Source organism: Myotis myotis, unplaced genomic scaffold (assembly GCF_014108235.1).
Source record: "Myotis myotis isolate mMyoMyo1 unplaced genomic scaffold, mMyoMyo1.p scaffold_m19_p_4, whole genome shotgun sequence".
NCBI classification, from domain to species: domain Eukaryota; kingdom Metazoa; phylum Chordata; class Mammalia; order Chiroptera; family Vespertilionidae; genus Myotis; species Myotis myotis.
Window position 1 is genome coordinate 118,097,792 of NW_023416346.1, and position 14,075 is coordinate 118,111,866.

Genomic DNA, 14,075 nt, shown 5'->3' on the forward strand with positions numbered 1-14,075 from the left:
ATGACTAAAGGAATGGGTTCTTGAGTATTCTGTGTTTTGTAGAATTTCCTAAAGTAAGCTATTTGGATTTCTCAGTAATTTTTTTTCTCCTATACAGTACTTGTAATTTTTAGAGTTAACAGAATGTTTTCTTTTATACTTCTTTCCATTTTAAATCTTTGATATTCCTTGTGGGAACACTCCTAAATTACACTCTTCATAATTTCCTTTAGTGAAGGTTTGCTTTTGTAAAATTTTCTGTTGTGCTTGTATAAATGTCTTTAATTCTTCTTAAAATTCTTGAAGGATTTATTTCACTGCTTATAGAATTTGAGGTTGAAAGTTATTTTCTTTCAGCATATTGATGACGTCTGTCTTCTGAATTCCTTGCTGTTGAGGCTTGTTGTAATCCCTACTTGCTCCATCTTCTGTGCTTCTTTTTTCCCTTTGAATTATTTTTTATTTTGAGATAATTATAAATATACAGGATGCGGTGGCATATTGCTCTGGCGACTAAAGGAATGTGTGCTTGTGTATTCTTATGTTTTCTAAAATTTTCAAACATTAGCATTTTTGCATTCAATAATTTTTTTGAATGTATTTTATTGATTTTTTACAGAGAGGAAGGGAGAGGTATAGAGAGAAACATCGATGATCAGCTGCCTCCTGCACACCCCCTACTGGGTATGTGCCTGTAACCAAGGTACATGCCCTTGACCGGAATCGAACCTGGGACCCTTCAGTCCGCAGGCCGATGCTCTATCCACTGAGCCAAACCAGTTAGGGCGAGATAATTTTTAAATGTGAAAATGTTTGAGAACAGCTGGATTAGAATATAGCTATGCCTGGATTGTACCCACTGGGACAATTATTCAAACCTCTTGCACATAGTTTTTCTTTTACAACCCACCTTCCCAGACAGACCCTCCTGAGGGTCTTGTTTGGGCTGCCCTGCCTGGGTTTCCCGATGAGTCAAAGAGAAAGCATAACAAGGGCCTGCAGTGTGTTCAGTCTGTAAAATGAGAGGCTGAACTATCACCAAATGATCCCCACCCCAAACATTCGACAAGTGATTTTCTGCCTTTGCTAGCAATATCCCACATGTAGAAAAGAAAGCAAAAGTAGGTTCACAGTTACGAGAACCTTCTGGGGATGACATGCGTCGTGAGTAGTGAGTCACGGTGGGAGTTTACGTAATGTCTTTCTCAATGATCTTTAAAAATGGCATCAATTCTCAGTTGCCTAAGCTACTCTAGGTGTTGTGTTTCCTGACACCATGACACATGGATGGCCACTCATAGGCTCTTCCCTCCACTGCTTAGGTCAAACATGCAAGAGGACTAAGGAGACCTTGCTACACATTACTGCTAATTGTAAATTAGACCTCCATGACTAGGCTGTAATGGTAGCTGCCTTGTTGAAGCAAAAACAAGCCATTTTTGATTTGGGTTGCTTAGTGTTTTAGAAATTGATTGTTTCATTAAAATGCATTACCATATTTTTTCTATTTATTTTGTTTTTCCAGTTTTTCATGCTCTTATGCTTTGCTTTGTCCTTATGACAAGAGTCTGTCATAATGAAAACAGATGCCTAAAAAGCTCATTGTGGTTGTGTTTGTGTACTGGTAGAAGCTTAGAACCCTAAGAAATTTGAATTTTCTTCATGGAAGTGAATTAACTAGGCGTTTCCATTGTCATAAATAGATAGATGCAATGGATGACAAACATTATCCCCTCTTGATACACACATACACCCTATTGATGCTGGCCCTAGTATGACCCAAGCCATACCAATCAGAGTCTTTTCTCATTTGTGCCAAGAAGGTTCTTTCTGGAGACTAGGCTTTGGGTAGTGAGCACATTATAGAGTAGAGAGATGTTGTATTATAAAGTTGCACACCTGAAATTTACGTAATGTTATTAACTAATGTTACCCCAATAAATGTAATTGAAAAGAAAGTCTTTTCCTTTCTGCCTGCATATCTGGGAAGATGTGGAGGTCTGGGACAATGACTGACCTGCCAGGGAAGACTGATCACATTTGAGTTTCCGGCTCTGCATAGCCACATCTGGGATGGGCTGCATCCTCCCAACCACCACTGTTGCCTATTTTGACTGTCTCACCCCCAACCCCTACTCACCATCACCACTGCACACACTTGTAAAGAAAATGGAGCCAAATGATCAGAAAGTCTCCATTTCACTTAACACAGAAGTGTGGATAAGAAGCTCCTTGGCCAGATAAGGAGGCTGGGTGGTAAATGCTGTTTGGGAATATGCAGAAATGGGGATGATCACACTTTAATTCCCATGGATGTGCCCAGCTCTGCTCATTTCTGACCCTCACAAAAGGAATGCCTGTTGCAAACCAAAGAATAAAAAGCTGTATCAGTAGACTGAAACAGAGACACTTAGCAGAATGTTGTCCGTTCAACCAATCAAAGCATAATATGCTAATGATATACTAAGGCTTCTCAACCACTCGCTATGATGTGCACAAACCACCAGGGGGCAGATGCTCTGACAGGTAGGTTAGCTTGCTGCTGGGGTCCGGCTGATTGGGACTGAGCGAGATGGGCTGGACATGTCCTGGAGGCCTCCCGCAGTCCCTCCCCAACTGGCCAACCTCCAGCATCCCTCCCTGGCCCCGATTGTGCACCGGTCGGGTCCCTTGGCCTGGCCTGCGCCCTCTTGCAATCCGGGACCCCTTGGGAGATGTCGGAGAGCTGATTTCAGCCCGATCCTGCAGGCCAGGCCGAGGGACCCGCCCCCCCCCCAACTGGTGCACGAATTCGTGCACTGGGCCTCTAGTCTATTTATAAGATGGAATCTATTTACCCTTCTGGCCTAAATCTATCCCAGGCTATTACAATTGCAATCCATGGGGCCCTTACTGAGGGTCACAAAAATTTATGGCAGAGACAGACCATAGAGACTCTGTGGTTGAAGTTTAACAGATATGATAATGCCTCTTTTCTTCTTGTCTAGAGCTCTATGTGAGGAGGCAATTTTACTAAATCCACAGAGATTATCCCCTGGAAACCAGATGTAGAGGCTGAGTGATTTTTAAATAAAAACATGGACATATTCCAAGGCTATGAATGTTTATGACTTAAGATTGGTCTTGTTGACCTAAGAGTCATTGGTCTCTACCATGAACACTTTAAATCTCTATATATTTTTTTGATTGATTTCAGAGAGGAAGGGAGAAGGGAGAGAGAGCTAGAAACATCAATGATGAGAATAATCAATCAGCTGCCTCCTGCACACGCCCTATTGGGGATTGAGTCTGCAACCCAGGCATGTTCCCTTGACCAGAATTGAACCCAGGACCCTTCAGTCCCATGCTCTACCCACTGAGCCAAACCAGCTAGAGCAACCATGAACACTTTTTATTTCAAGGTTCCACAACAGCAAGATAGTTATTTGAAAGCAGGTTGTATAACTGCTCAGAAACTTCATTTCTTTAATATGACCTTTTCTCCTTTCTTTCCTTTTGATTCAAACTGGCCTCATCCAGCACCTAACTCACTTGTTTCCTTCTCCCTTGCATGTCCACTCCCTTAATCATTAAGCCCGCAGGACAGTGAGGCTCTGGTCAGCATCAAGTAACCTTAGGAAACAAAGCCTCGGGTCTGTTGATCCCAGAGATAGTTTCGGTCAAACTAGAGATAACATCTAGGCCTCAGTTATGTTTCAGCTCCAGGCCCTGCAAAGTGGCAAAACCAGACGGAGCAATGCCATGGCTGATATCAGGACCAGATGTACTGATCAATTACCCTCTACCCTAGCGCCGACCAATCAGTAGAGACCACGACCCTAACTTCCTTAAACACCATAACTAGTGATTTCCCCTCTATATAAACCATCCCCTAGAAGCCAACTGGGAGCTAGGCCTTAGCAATAGCTCACCTGTAATTTAGGTTTGGTGCCATTTCCTTAACTAATAAACCTTTACTTCTTGGCTGCAAACTCCTCTTTGCGTTTTTTTGTTTGTTTGTTTGTTTTTTTGCAGCCCTTAACACTGCTCCTGGGGCCGTTATAAATAAAAGAGCTGTTTATTTTATTGTCTTATTTGTTTTTCGGAGAAAAGTCCACGTGATTTCTCCTCGATCCCTCTGTAAGTTCCTGGGCGCCTGAGGCGCTTTGACAAGGCTGGTGCAGGGAGAGCCGGGCGCCCAGGCAGAGGGGCCAGTCCTGGGTCTCCAGGCAGAGCCTTGGGCCTCAGCTCCTCTCTCCAGTGCTTCCCGTCTGGTGGGGGGAGGCAGCGGCCTCGGCCTCTTTCTCCCTCTGCCTCAGAGCTGCAGCCTTCTTCTCCTGCTCTGCATGGCTCTTCATGTGGGCGCTGCGGCTCTTCATCTTGTAGAACACCCTGCCACATTTTTTACAAGGGAAAGTGTTCTCCTGATTCTGGGTCTTATTAAATGTCTCTGTTTTTTTCTTCTCTGCAAAAGGCAGTGCCCTTCGTGGCTTCCCTGGCCCCTCCCTTGGCTTCTCTGAGGCCTGGCCACCAGCAGACCCTGGGGCCTTGGGCTCATGGCTTCCGAGGATGAGGATGTCATTGGCCTTAATATCCACTTCAACCTCTTCCTGGACTGACTTATCGTCACTCGTATCCACATCCCCGAAGGTGAGTGTCCCATTACGGCCAATTTTCACCTGCTTGTACGTGTAGTAGAACTCCACACACTGGGCCACAGTCTTGGTCTGGATCAGCTTCTGCACCAGGAAGAAATCCTTCTTGTAGATGGCAATGCCCTTGTTGAACAGCTTCCTCTCAGACATCTTCCACTGGTCAGAGCCTGTGTAGTGGTAAGTTGCCAGTGGGTGGTTGTGGGGCCTCAGGGGCTTCTTCAGTAGCAGCTTATTCAGCGTTTCCAGGATGTCTCCCCTGGACTCGTGCAGACAGTGCAGGGCCAGCTCCTGGTTGGTGCCAGCTCCAGGGAAAATGCTGGAGCAGGCAGCTGTCAGCAGGTCTTCCACTTGCCTCTGCTTCTCCCGGCTGCTCTCTAGGTCCTCCCATGGCTGCCACACCAAGTCGGCCTTGTGGGGGTCAGCAGCTGCCAGGGCACGGTCCCTCATGGAGGGGATTTCAGCTTGGAACTGGGAGCCTACATTGATCTGTGGCTCGATGCTCACTGGGGTGGCTTCCCCCATCACAGAGAGGACAGGGGGGGGGGGTGAATCCAGCACTATCTCCATGTCTTTTTCACACTTCTTTCCTCTGCCTAGTGTCTCCTGTTTGCATTTGATTGGGCTTTGATGGACTCAGGTGAACAAACCTTTAATTCCGGTAACAGTTATCTTATAACATCTCTTTTGTATTAATCATCTGTTGTCACCTAAATTAATGCAAATCTAGTGACTTACATACATTTATTATTGTGGTTTCTGTAGGTCAGGAGTCCAGGCATGGCTTAGGTGGGTCCTCTGCCTGAGGTGTCAGCCAGGCTGCATTCTCATGTGGGAGTGTGACCAAGGAAGAATCCACTTGGAAGCTCAAGTTGTGGGCATTGGCGGAATTCATTTCCTTGACTGAGAGTCTTGGCTTCTTGCCACCTGTTGCTTGAGGCTGTCCATTGTTTGTAGAAGCTGCCTGCAGTTCCTTGTCACCTTGGATTACCCAGCATGGCCATTTACTTCATCAAGCCAGCAAGGAGAGTCTTTAGAGTAGTCTGCTATCAAGATAGTCTTTTTGTGTGTGTGTTAAAAAACCCCACATAACATAAAAGTTACCATCTTAGCCATTTATAGGTGTACTAGAGGCCCAGTGCACAAAATTTGTGCACTGGAGGGGGGTCCCTCAGCCTAGCCTGCTCCCTCTCACAGTCTGGGAGCCCTCAGGGGATGTCTTACTGATGGCTTAGGCCCGCTTCCCCATGGAGCAGGCGTATGCCACAGTCTGGCCTCCCTCTGCGGGAGGCAACCGGGCTGATCATGAGAAGGCGCCACCCCCATCACCCTGCTGCTGCTGCCACTGCCGGCCACCGCAGCCACCAAACTGTTTTCATCAACACAGACTCCAGTCCCTTCACCACAAAAAAAAATGACAATTTTCTTTAGGCATTTTCAAGATGTCTCTTTCATAGGATATGACATTTCTTTCTTTTTTTTCTTTATCCTCACCTGAGGATATTTTCCATTGATTTTTAGAGAGTGTGGAAGACAGAGGGAAAGACGGAGAGAAACATCAATGTGAGAGGCACACTTCGATTGGTTGCCTTCTGCATAAGACCTGACCTGGGCCCCGGCCAGGGAGGAGCCTGCAACCTAGTTACATGCCCTTGATCAGAATCGAACCCAGCCCCTGTGGTCCACAGACTGAGACTCTATCCACTGAGCAAAACTGGCTAGGGCAGGATATGACATTTCTTAGCCCCTCTAGCAGCGGACCTTCATTTTTTCCTCCAGGAGTGTGGTGGAAAAACCCTAGATCACCTTCTTGGATTCTTATTACCCAAGTTACCAAGAACACTGCAAGTGGCGTACAGGGAGCTTAGCCAATGAGCGGTCAGAAAAGGTGTTTCCTCTGCAGCTCCCACACAGAGGTGGGACTGCTGGAGTGCTGCAGGGCCACTGGGGCTGGGGGCAGGCCGCCCTGTGTGTTGTGTCTCCGGCTCGTGCACGTCCCCAGTCCCTCCTCCTGAGCCAGTTGTGACTGTTACAGTGTCCCAGCCTAATTTGCATATTACCTCTTTTTATATATGTATATAGATAGTAGCATTAACTAAATGCATATTATTGTGTAACAGATCTCCAGAACTTGCAAAACTGGAACTCTATATGTACACATTGAACAATTCCCCATTTTCCCCTCCCTCAGCCCCTAGTAACCACCATTCTGTCTCTAGGAGTTGGAGTATGTATTTTAGATGCTTCATATAAGTGGAATCATATATAGTAGTATCTTTCTGCTGGCTTACTTCACTTAGTAAAATGTCCTCAATATTTATCCATGTTATAGCCTATGGCATAAATTTCCTTTTTCAAGGCTTAATAATATTCCAATTTATGTATATACCACATTTCTTTTTAAAAAATATTTTTTATTGATTTCAGAGAGGAAAGGAGAGGGGGAGAGATAGAAACATCAGTGATGAGAATCATTGATCAGCTGCCTCCTGCACGCTCTCTCCTGGAGATTGAGCCTACAACCTGGGAATGTGCCCTGACTGGTAATGGAACCATGACCTCCTGCTTTATAGGTCGATCGATGCTCAACAACTGAGCCACAATGGCTGGGCGATACCACATTTCTTTATCCATTCACCCATCAGTAAATATTTAGGTTTCCTCCACCTTTTGGTTATTATGCATAATGGTGTAATGAATATAGAGGTGCAAATATCTCTTCAAGATCCTGTTTTCAACTCTTTTGGATATATATTCAGAAGTGGGATTGCTGATCAGATGGGAGTTCTATTTTTAATTTTTTGAGGAGCCTCTATACCAACAGTGCACAAAGGTTCCCTTTTCTCCACATCTGCACCAGCATTTGTTATATTCTGGGTTTGTATTTTTATTTTTTGGGTAATGGTCATCCCAATAGGTGTGAGGTGATATCTCATTGTGATTTTGATTTGCATTTCTCTGATGATTAGTGATATTAGACATATTTTTTATTGAGTTTATTGGGGGTGACATTGGTTAATAAGATTATATAGGTTTCAAGTGCACATTTCTGTGATATATGATCTTCATATTGCATTGTGAGTCTATCACCTAAAGTCAAATCATTTTCTGTTACCATATATTTGACTCCCTTTACCCTTTATGACCCCACTCCCCTTTGAACATCTTTCTATATGCTTATTGGCCATTTAAATGTCTTCTTTGGAGAGCTGTCTATTTAAATCCTTTGCCCATTTTATTTTATTTTTTAAAAAATGTTTTTATTGATTTCAGAGAGGAAGAGAGAGGAAGAGAGAGAAACATCAATGATGAGAGGGAATCATTGATTGGCTGCCCTCTGCACGCCCCTTACTGGGGGATCGAGCCTGCAACCTGGGCATGTGCCCTTGACCGGAATCAAACCCGGGACCCTTGAGTCCGCAGACCGACGCTCTATCCACTGAGCGAAACCAGCTAGGGCTGCCCATTTTATTTTTTAAAATATATTTTTATTGATTTCAGGGAGAAAGGGAGAAAGAGATAGCAACATCAATGATAAGAGAGTCATTGATCGGCTGCCCTCTGCACGCCCCCTACTGGGGATCAAGCCCACAACTTGGGCATGTGCCCTTGAGCAGAATCCAACCTGGGGACTCTTCAGTCTGCAGGCCAATGCTCTATCCACTGAGCCAAACCGGCTATGGCTCAAGTCCTTTGCTCATTTTTAAATCAGGTGTTTTGTTGTTGTTGAGCTATAGTAATTCTTTTTGTATTCTGGATATTGACTTCGTATCAGATACATGTATTGCAAATATTTTCTCCCATTCAGTAAGTTGCTTTTTCACTCTGTTGGTTGTTTGCTTTGGTGTGTGAAAGTTTTAAAAAGTTTGCCGAAACCGGTTTGGCTCAGTGGATAGAGCGTCGGCCTGCGGACTGAAAGGTCCCGGGTTCGATTCCGGTCAAGGGCATGTACCTGGGTTGCGGGCACATCCCCAGTAAGAGATGTGCAGGAGGCAGCTGATCGATGTTCCTCTCTCATCGATGTTTCTAACTCTCTATCTCTCTCCCTTTCTCTCTGTAAAAAATCAATAAAATATATTTTTTAAAAAAAGTTTGATGTAGTCTCATTTGTCTATTTTTTGCTTTTGTTGCCTAGCAAGAGAGAGTTTTACATAATGTAACATAATCCGGGGAGTGACACCCTGTCACCTTCAGCATATTCCTCTGATTAAAGGCAAGTCACAGATCTTGCCCACGCTCAAGCAGAAAGGGTAATACAAAGGTGTAAACACCAGAAGACAGGATCATGGGGGTCACCTTGAAGTCTGTCTGCATTTGAAGGGCAGTAAAAGCCTACTTCTTATTCAACAAATATTTATTAAGGTCTGTTTCCTGCCAAGCACTGTGCTCGGGGAATGCTGAAATTAATATGGCTTAGTCCCTGCCCTCCAGGGATTTATAGTTCAACATTACAGGCCCTGACAGTTCTAGTTCTAGTTGGAAGGGATTCAGCCACCTGGAGAAAAAGGACAGGAACAATCAGAACTGAGGGGCAGAGACAGAGTCACCCACCCAATTCAGCAGCATGAGCTACCTTCTCCAGGCCGCCCTCACTTTCTCATCTTTCTTTTTTTAAAAAATATTATTTTATTGATTTTTTACAGAGAGGAAGGGAGAGAGATAGAAACATCGATGAGAGAGAAACATCGATCAGCTGCCTCCTGCACATCTCCCACTGGGGATGTGCCCACAACCAAGGTACATGCCCTTGACCGGAATCGAACCTGGGACCTTTCAGTCCGCAGGCCGACACGCTATCCACTGAGCCAAACCGGTTTCAGCCCCTTTCTCATCTTTCATGTCCAAAGGGAAGATTCAGCTCATGGACCAAGATTTAACTCCTCGCCGAAACTGGTTTGGCTTGGTGGATAGAGCATCGGCCTGCGGACTGAAAGGTCCTAGGTTCGATTCCGGTCAAGGGCATGTACCTGGGTTGCGGGCACATCCCCAGTGGGAGATGTGCAGGAGGCAGCTGATCGATGTTTCTCTCTCATCGATGTTTCTAACTCTCTATCTCTCTCCCTTCCTCTCTGTAAAAAATCAATAAAATATATTTTTTTAAAAAAAGATTTAACTCCTCATAAATATGCAGGGAATCTGCAAAGTGCAATCAGCCATCCGTAGGCCTCCTGAAATGTCACCTCTATGAATCTGAGTATGGAGGTTACTCAATAAGATCAGTCTAAATAATTGCCTATTGGTACACAAAGTAGAAGACACCCCCTCTTTTCCCTATGGCCCCTGGGCATACACAATAGATTTTAAAGTTCAGAATCCAGCTTCTCATTCTTTGTACCATTCATAAACTGGCAATTACATGTTAACAGTGAATCCAGGAAAGTAGAGGATACTTCAAAGAAGGAAACGCAGGGGAGTGAACTCCACTTGAGCAGCCTCTGTTGACCTGAGAACAAAGAAGAGACCCACGTGCTTGCCTTGTGTGAGTGGATAGTGGGTATATTCTGCTGGAGACAACAGGGGTTATTACCTGAGAACTCACGCTGGAGGTGGTGGAGGATATGGGGCGAGTCATTCCTTATTGGGGGATGATGAAAGTAGGAGAAGGGTGCAAGATCAAAAGGGGACCCAAGACCACAGGATTAAGAGACTTGTAATACATTTTAAGGCCTCCTTAAAAGATTAATCATAGGAGGCTGCTACAGGAGAGGAAGAAGTGAGATATGCAACTAGCATTTCTTAGTGTGTACTATGAGTGGCATGGCATGCCTTGGTTGGCATTTTACAGATGTGATTTCATTTAGCCTTTTTAAAAATTGATTTAAGAGAGAGACAGACATACAGGAGAGAGAGAGAGAGAGAGAGAGAGAGAGAGAGAGAGAGAGAGAGAGAGAGAGGTTTGTTGTTCCACTTATTTATGCATTCATTTATTGCTTCTTGTATGTGCCCTGACCAGGGAATGAACCTGCAACCTTGGCGTATCAGGATGACGCTCCAATCAACTTAACTACCCAGACAGAATTCACATAGTATTAATTATCATGTATTATTACTTATTTTTTACATATGTCATCTATATTTTTTTTTAATTGAAAGGATATTTGTTGTTATACTAAAAAAGGGTTAACTATACAGTTCCATTCAGAGCTTCAGGGAAAACAGGGAATACAATCAGTCATTTAAATAAAGCTGGTCTGGATAAATATAATCTGGGAGAATAAGGATTTTTTCCCTTCAAAGCTCTTTAGTCTGTGTTGTTGAAACGCGTAGAATGTTAATGATTTTCTAGTCCCAAATTCCTCATCTGAGAAAACCGAAGCCCATAGAGCAGTGGTTCTCAACCTTCCTAATGCCGCGACCCTTTAATACAGTTCCTCATGTTGTGGTGACCCCCAACCATAAAATTATTTTCGTTGCTACTTCATAACTGTAATTTTGCGACTGTAATGAATCGTCATGTAAATATCTGATATGCAGGATATATTTTCATTGTTACAAATTGAACATAATTAAAGCATAGTGATTAATCACAAAAACAATATGTAATTATATATGTGTTTTCCAATGGTCTTAGGCGACCCCTGTGAAAGGGTCATTCGACCCTCAAAGGGGTCGCAACTCACAGGTTGAGAACCGCTGCCATAGAGGATAAAGCACGTGTCCAAGGTCACAGAGCTAGAAAGTAGCAGAGTCAGAAATACAATGGAGATCTCCGGACTCTTAGGCAAGAGATCTTTGACTCTATACCCTGTAATTACAGCCCTCATAGATCTTCTGGCAAACGTGGAAAGTTTAAAAACAGATTTTATAAAATACTGTCCTAAGGCTGGCCCTTAGGCTAAAAACTGTAAATATTCAACACATTTGGTTCCCTTTTCACAAATTAAGTTTCTCTGGCACACACCTTATTTAATCACAACAAGAATGCTTGCTATTTTTTTAAAATATATTTTTATTGATTTCAGAGAAGAGGGAAGAGGGAGAGAGAGAGAAACATCAATGATGAGAGCCATTGATTGGCTGCCTCCTGCACCCCCCCCCCCCCCACACACACACACTGGGAATCGAGCCCGCAATCTAGGCATATTCCCTTAACCGGAATCGAACCTGGGACCCTTTAGTCCGCAGAGCGACGCTCTATCCACTGAGCCAAACTGGCTAGGGCAAGAATGCTTGCTCTTGACCAGTTCCAGTCTTCCCAATATATCCCCCTTCCCTTCTTTGCCTTGCATCTATGCCCCCCATACCAAGAATGGGACTGATAAGTAGGACTGCAGTATGGATTGGAAGTGCCTATAGCCTGAGATAAGTAAACAATCAACTTGCTAAGAGATCTCTGCACCCTCAGAGGCTGCCCCCATCCAGATTCCTTCACAGAAGGGGAATTCTAGAGACCATAGGACTTCCTGCTCGTATAGGATTCCTCTCTGGATGTCTAGTCAGTGAATCTGGGGCATTCTTTCTGAGATAAATGCTATCCTAGTACTTTGAAAATGGTCCACTGTTCTTTATTTATGTTCTTCCCTCATAGAGAGCATACACCCTCACCATCGGACAGGAAATTTGGGTTTTCTTATCTAAATAAGTGACTTAGACAATACCAACCTGTTGGCATGGAGCTGAAGGGTAATTGACTCAGTGAGTCCTTTTTAAAAAATTAAATATATTTTTTATTGATTTTAGAGAGCAAGGGAGAGGGAAAGATTGAAACATCAATGATGAAAGAGAATCACCGATCGGCTGCCACCTGCACACCCCCAACTGGGGACCAAGCCTGCAATCCAAGCATGTGCCCCCAACTGGAATTGAACCTGGGACCCTTCAGTCCATAGGCCAACGCTCTATCCACTGAGCCAAATCGGCTAAGGCAGTAAGTACTTTTTGATTGGTGGAGTTGAATTCACTTGTTTGGCAGAAAAAGTAGAGATTTTTGAGGCCAGGCAGACCTAGGTGCAAACCCCAGCGCTGCCAGTTATCAGCTGTATGACTTGGGACAGGTTTTTGAAACTCAGGGTGCTTATCTGTAAAATAGAGTTAATAGTTTCCTCCTTCTAGGGTTGTGAATATTAAATGCTGTGGTAAAGTCCTTTGTAGAGTGCTTAGAAGATAGTAGGTACCCTCTAAATGTCTATTTCTTTCTGTCTACTTGGCAATATAAGGATAGCAATTTTTGGATTAGGAAGAATAATTGTGAATGTTTCAGTGGGGAGAGAGAAGGATTTGTCCCTAAATCTGTTTTTATCCTGCCTTTACACAGGCTCATTCTCATATTCATTGACCTATGTCATGAAACTTTGACTTTCCTCATGAATAATAAATGTGAATGGTCATAAAATCAGGAATCAATATTGCAGTGCCTATTGCACTCTGCCCATAGTGTTCTGTCTGCCTGGTCATAGTCTCTACTGATTGGTTGGGTAGTTGATAAGTGCATCTGATCCTGATGTGAGCCATGGAGTTGATCTGTCCAGTTTTGCAAGAATTTGTTCTGTGGGTGGAAGTGTTCCACTTCCCTGGGTTCAGAGCTAAAACACAACTGAGGCTAAGATATTTTTAACGCTAAGTAGTCAACAGACCCAGGACCTTGTTCCCAAGATTATTGGATGCTGACCAGAACTTCATTGTCCTGAGGGCTTAATGGTTAAGCAAGGGAGAAGGGAGGTGGGTGAGTCAGGGCACTGGGTGAGAGGCCAGTTTGAGTCAAAGGAAAAAATAAAGGCCAGATTAAAGAACATAAAGTTTCTGCGTGATTACAATCTGGAGGGATCAATTACAGAGAAAGAAAGTAAATGTTTCAATATTGTTTTCAAAGGTGTAAAGCAGGGGTGGGGCACCTTTTTTTCAGTCAAACGCCATTTGGATATTTACAACATTATTTAAGGGCCATAAAGATTATCAACTTAAAAATTGGCCTGCTGTACTTGGCCAAACATTGAATTAACTCACCCCTAATGCCTTGGCAAGGCCAGGCCAAATGATTTCTCAGGTCTTATACAGCCCTCGGGCTGGACGTTCCCCACCTCTGGTGTAAAGAGTGAAAATTATTTATATCTGCAAAACAAAAGATTTGAAAAATTACCAACATTTCAAATAGAGAGCCATACAATTTTAGCTCTTCTCACCAGTTCATTCAGTCGAGTGTAATTCAACTTGCTCTGCTGGAATCCAGTTTCCCCCTTAGTTCTCTCGGCCTTGACTGAAAACTGAGGGTGATAGAACTGGTGATAGGGTCAGTGATAATTCCAAGAAGTTTGCAGGGCCGTCATCACGTCTTGTATGACTTGCTTAGTGAAATGGGTGCCTCAATCACTAGAGATTTTGGAAGATATATCCCAAGTGGGAAACATTTTCGAACGGTCTCTTTGCCATTGTGAGGGCATCATCCTTGTGGCAGGGGAAAGCTTTAACTCATGCAGAAAACATATACACAACAAGAAGAACATATTGGTAACTCAGACTAAGTGGCAA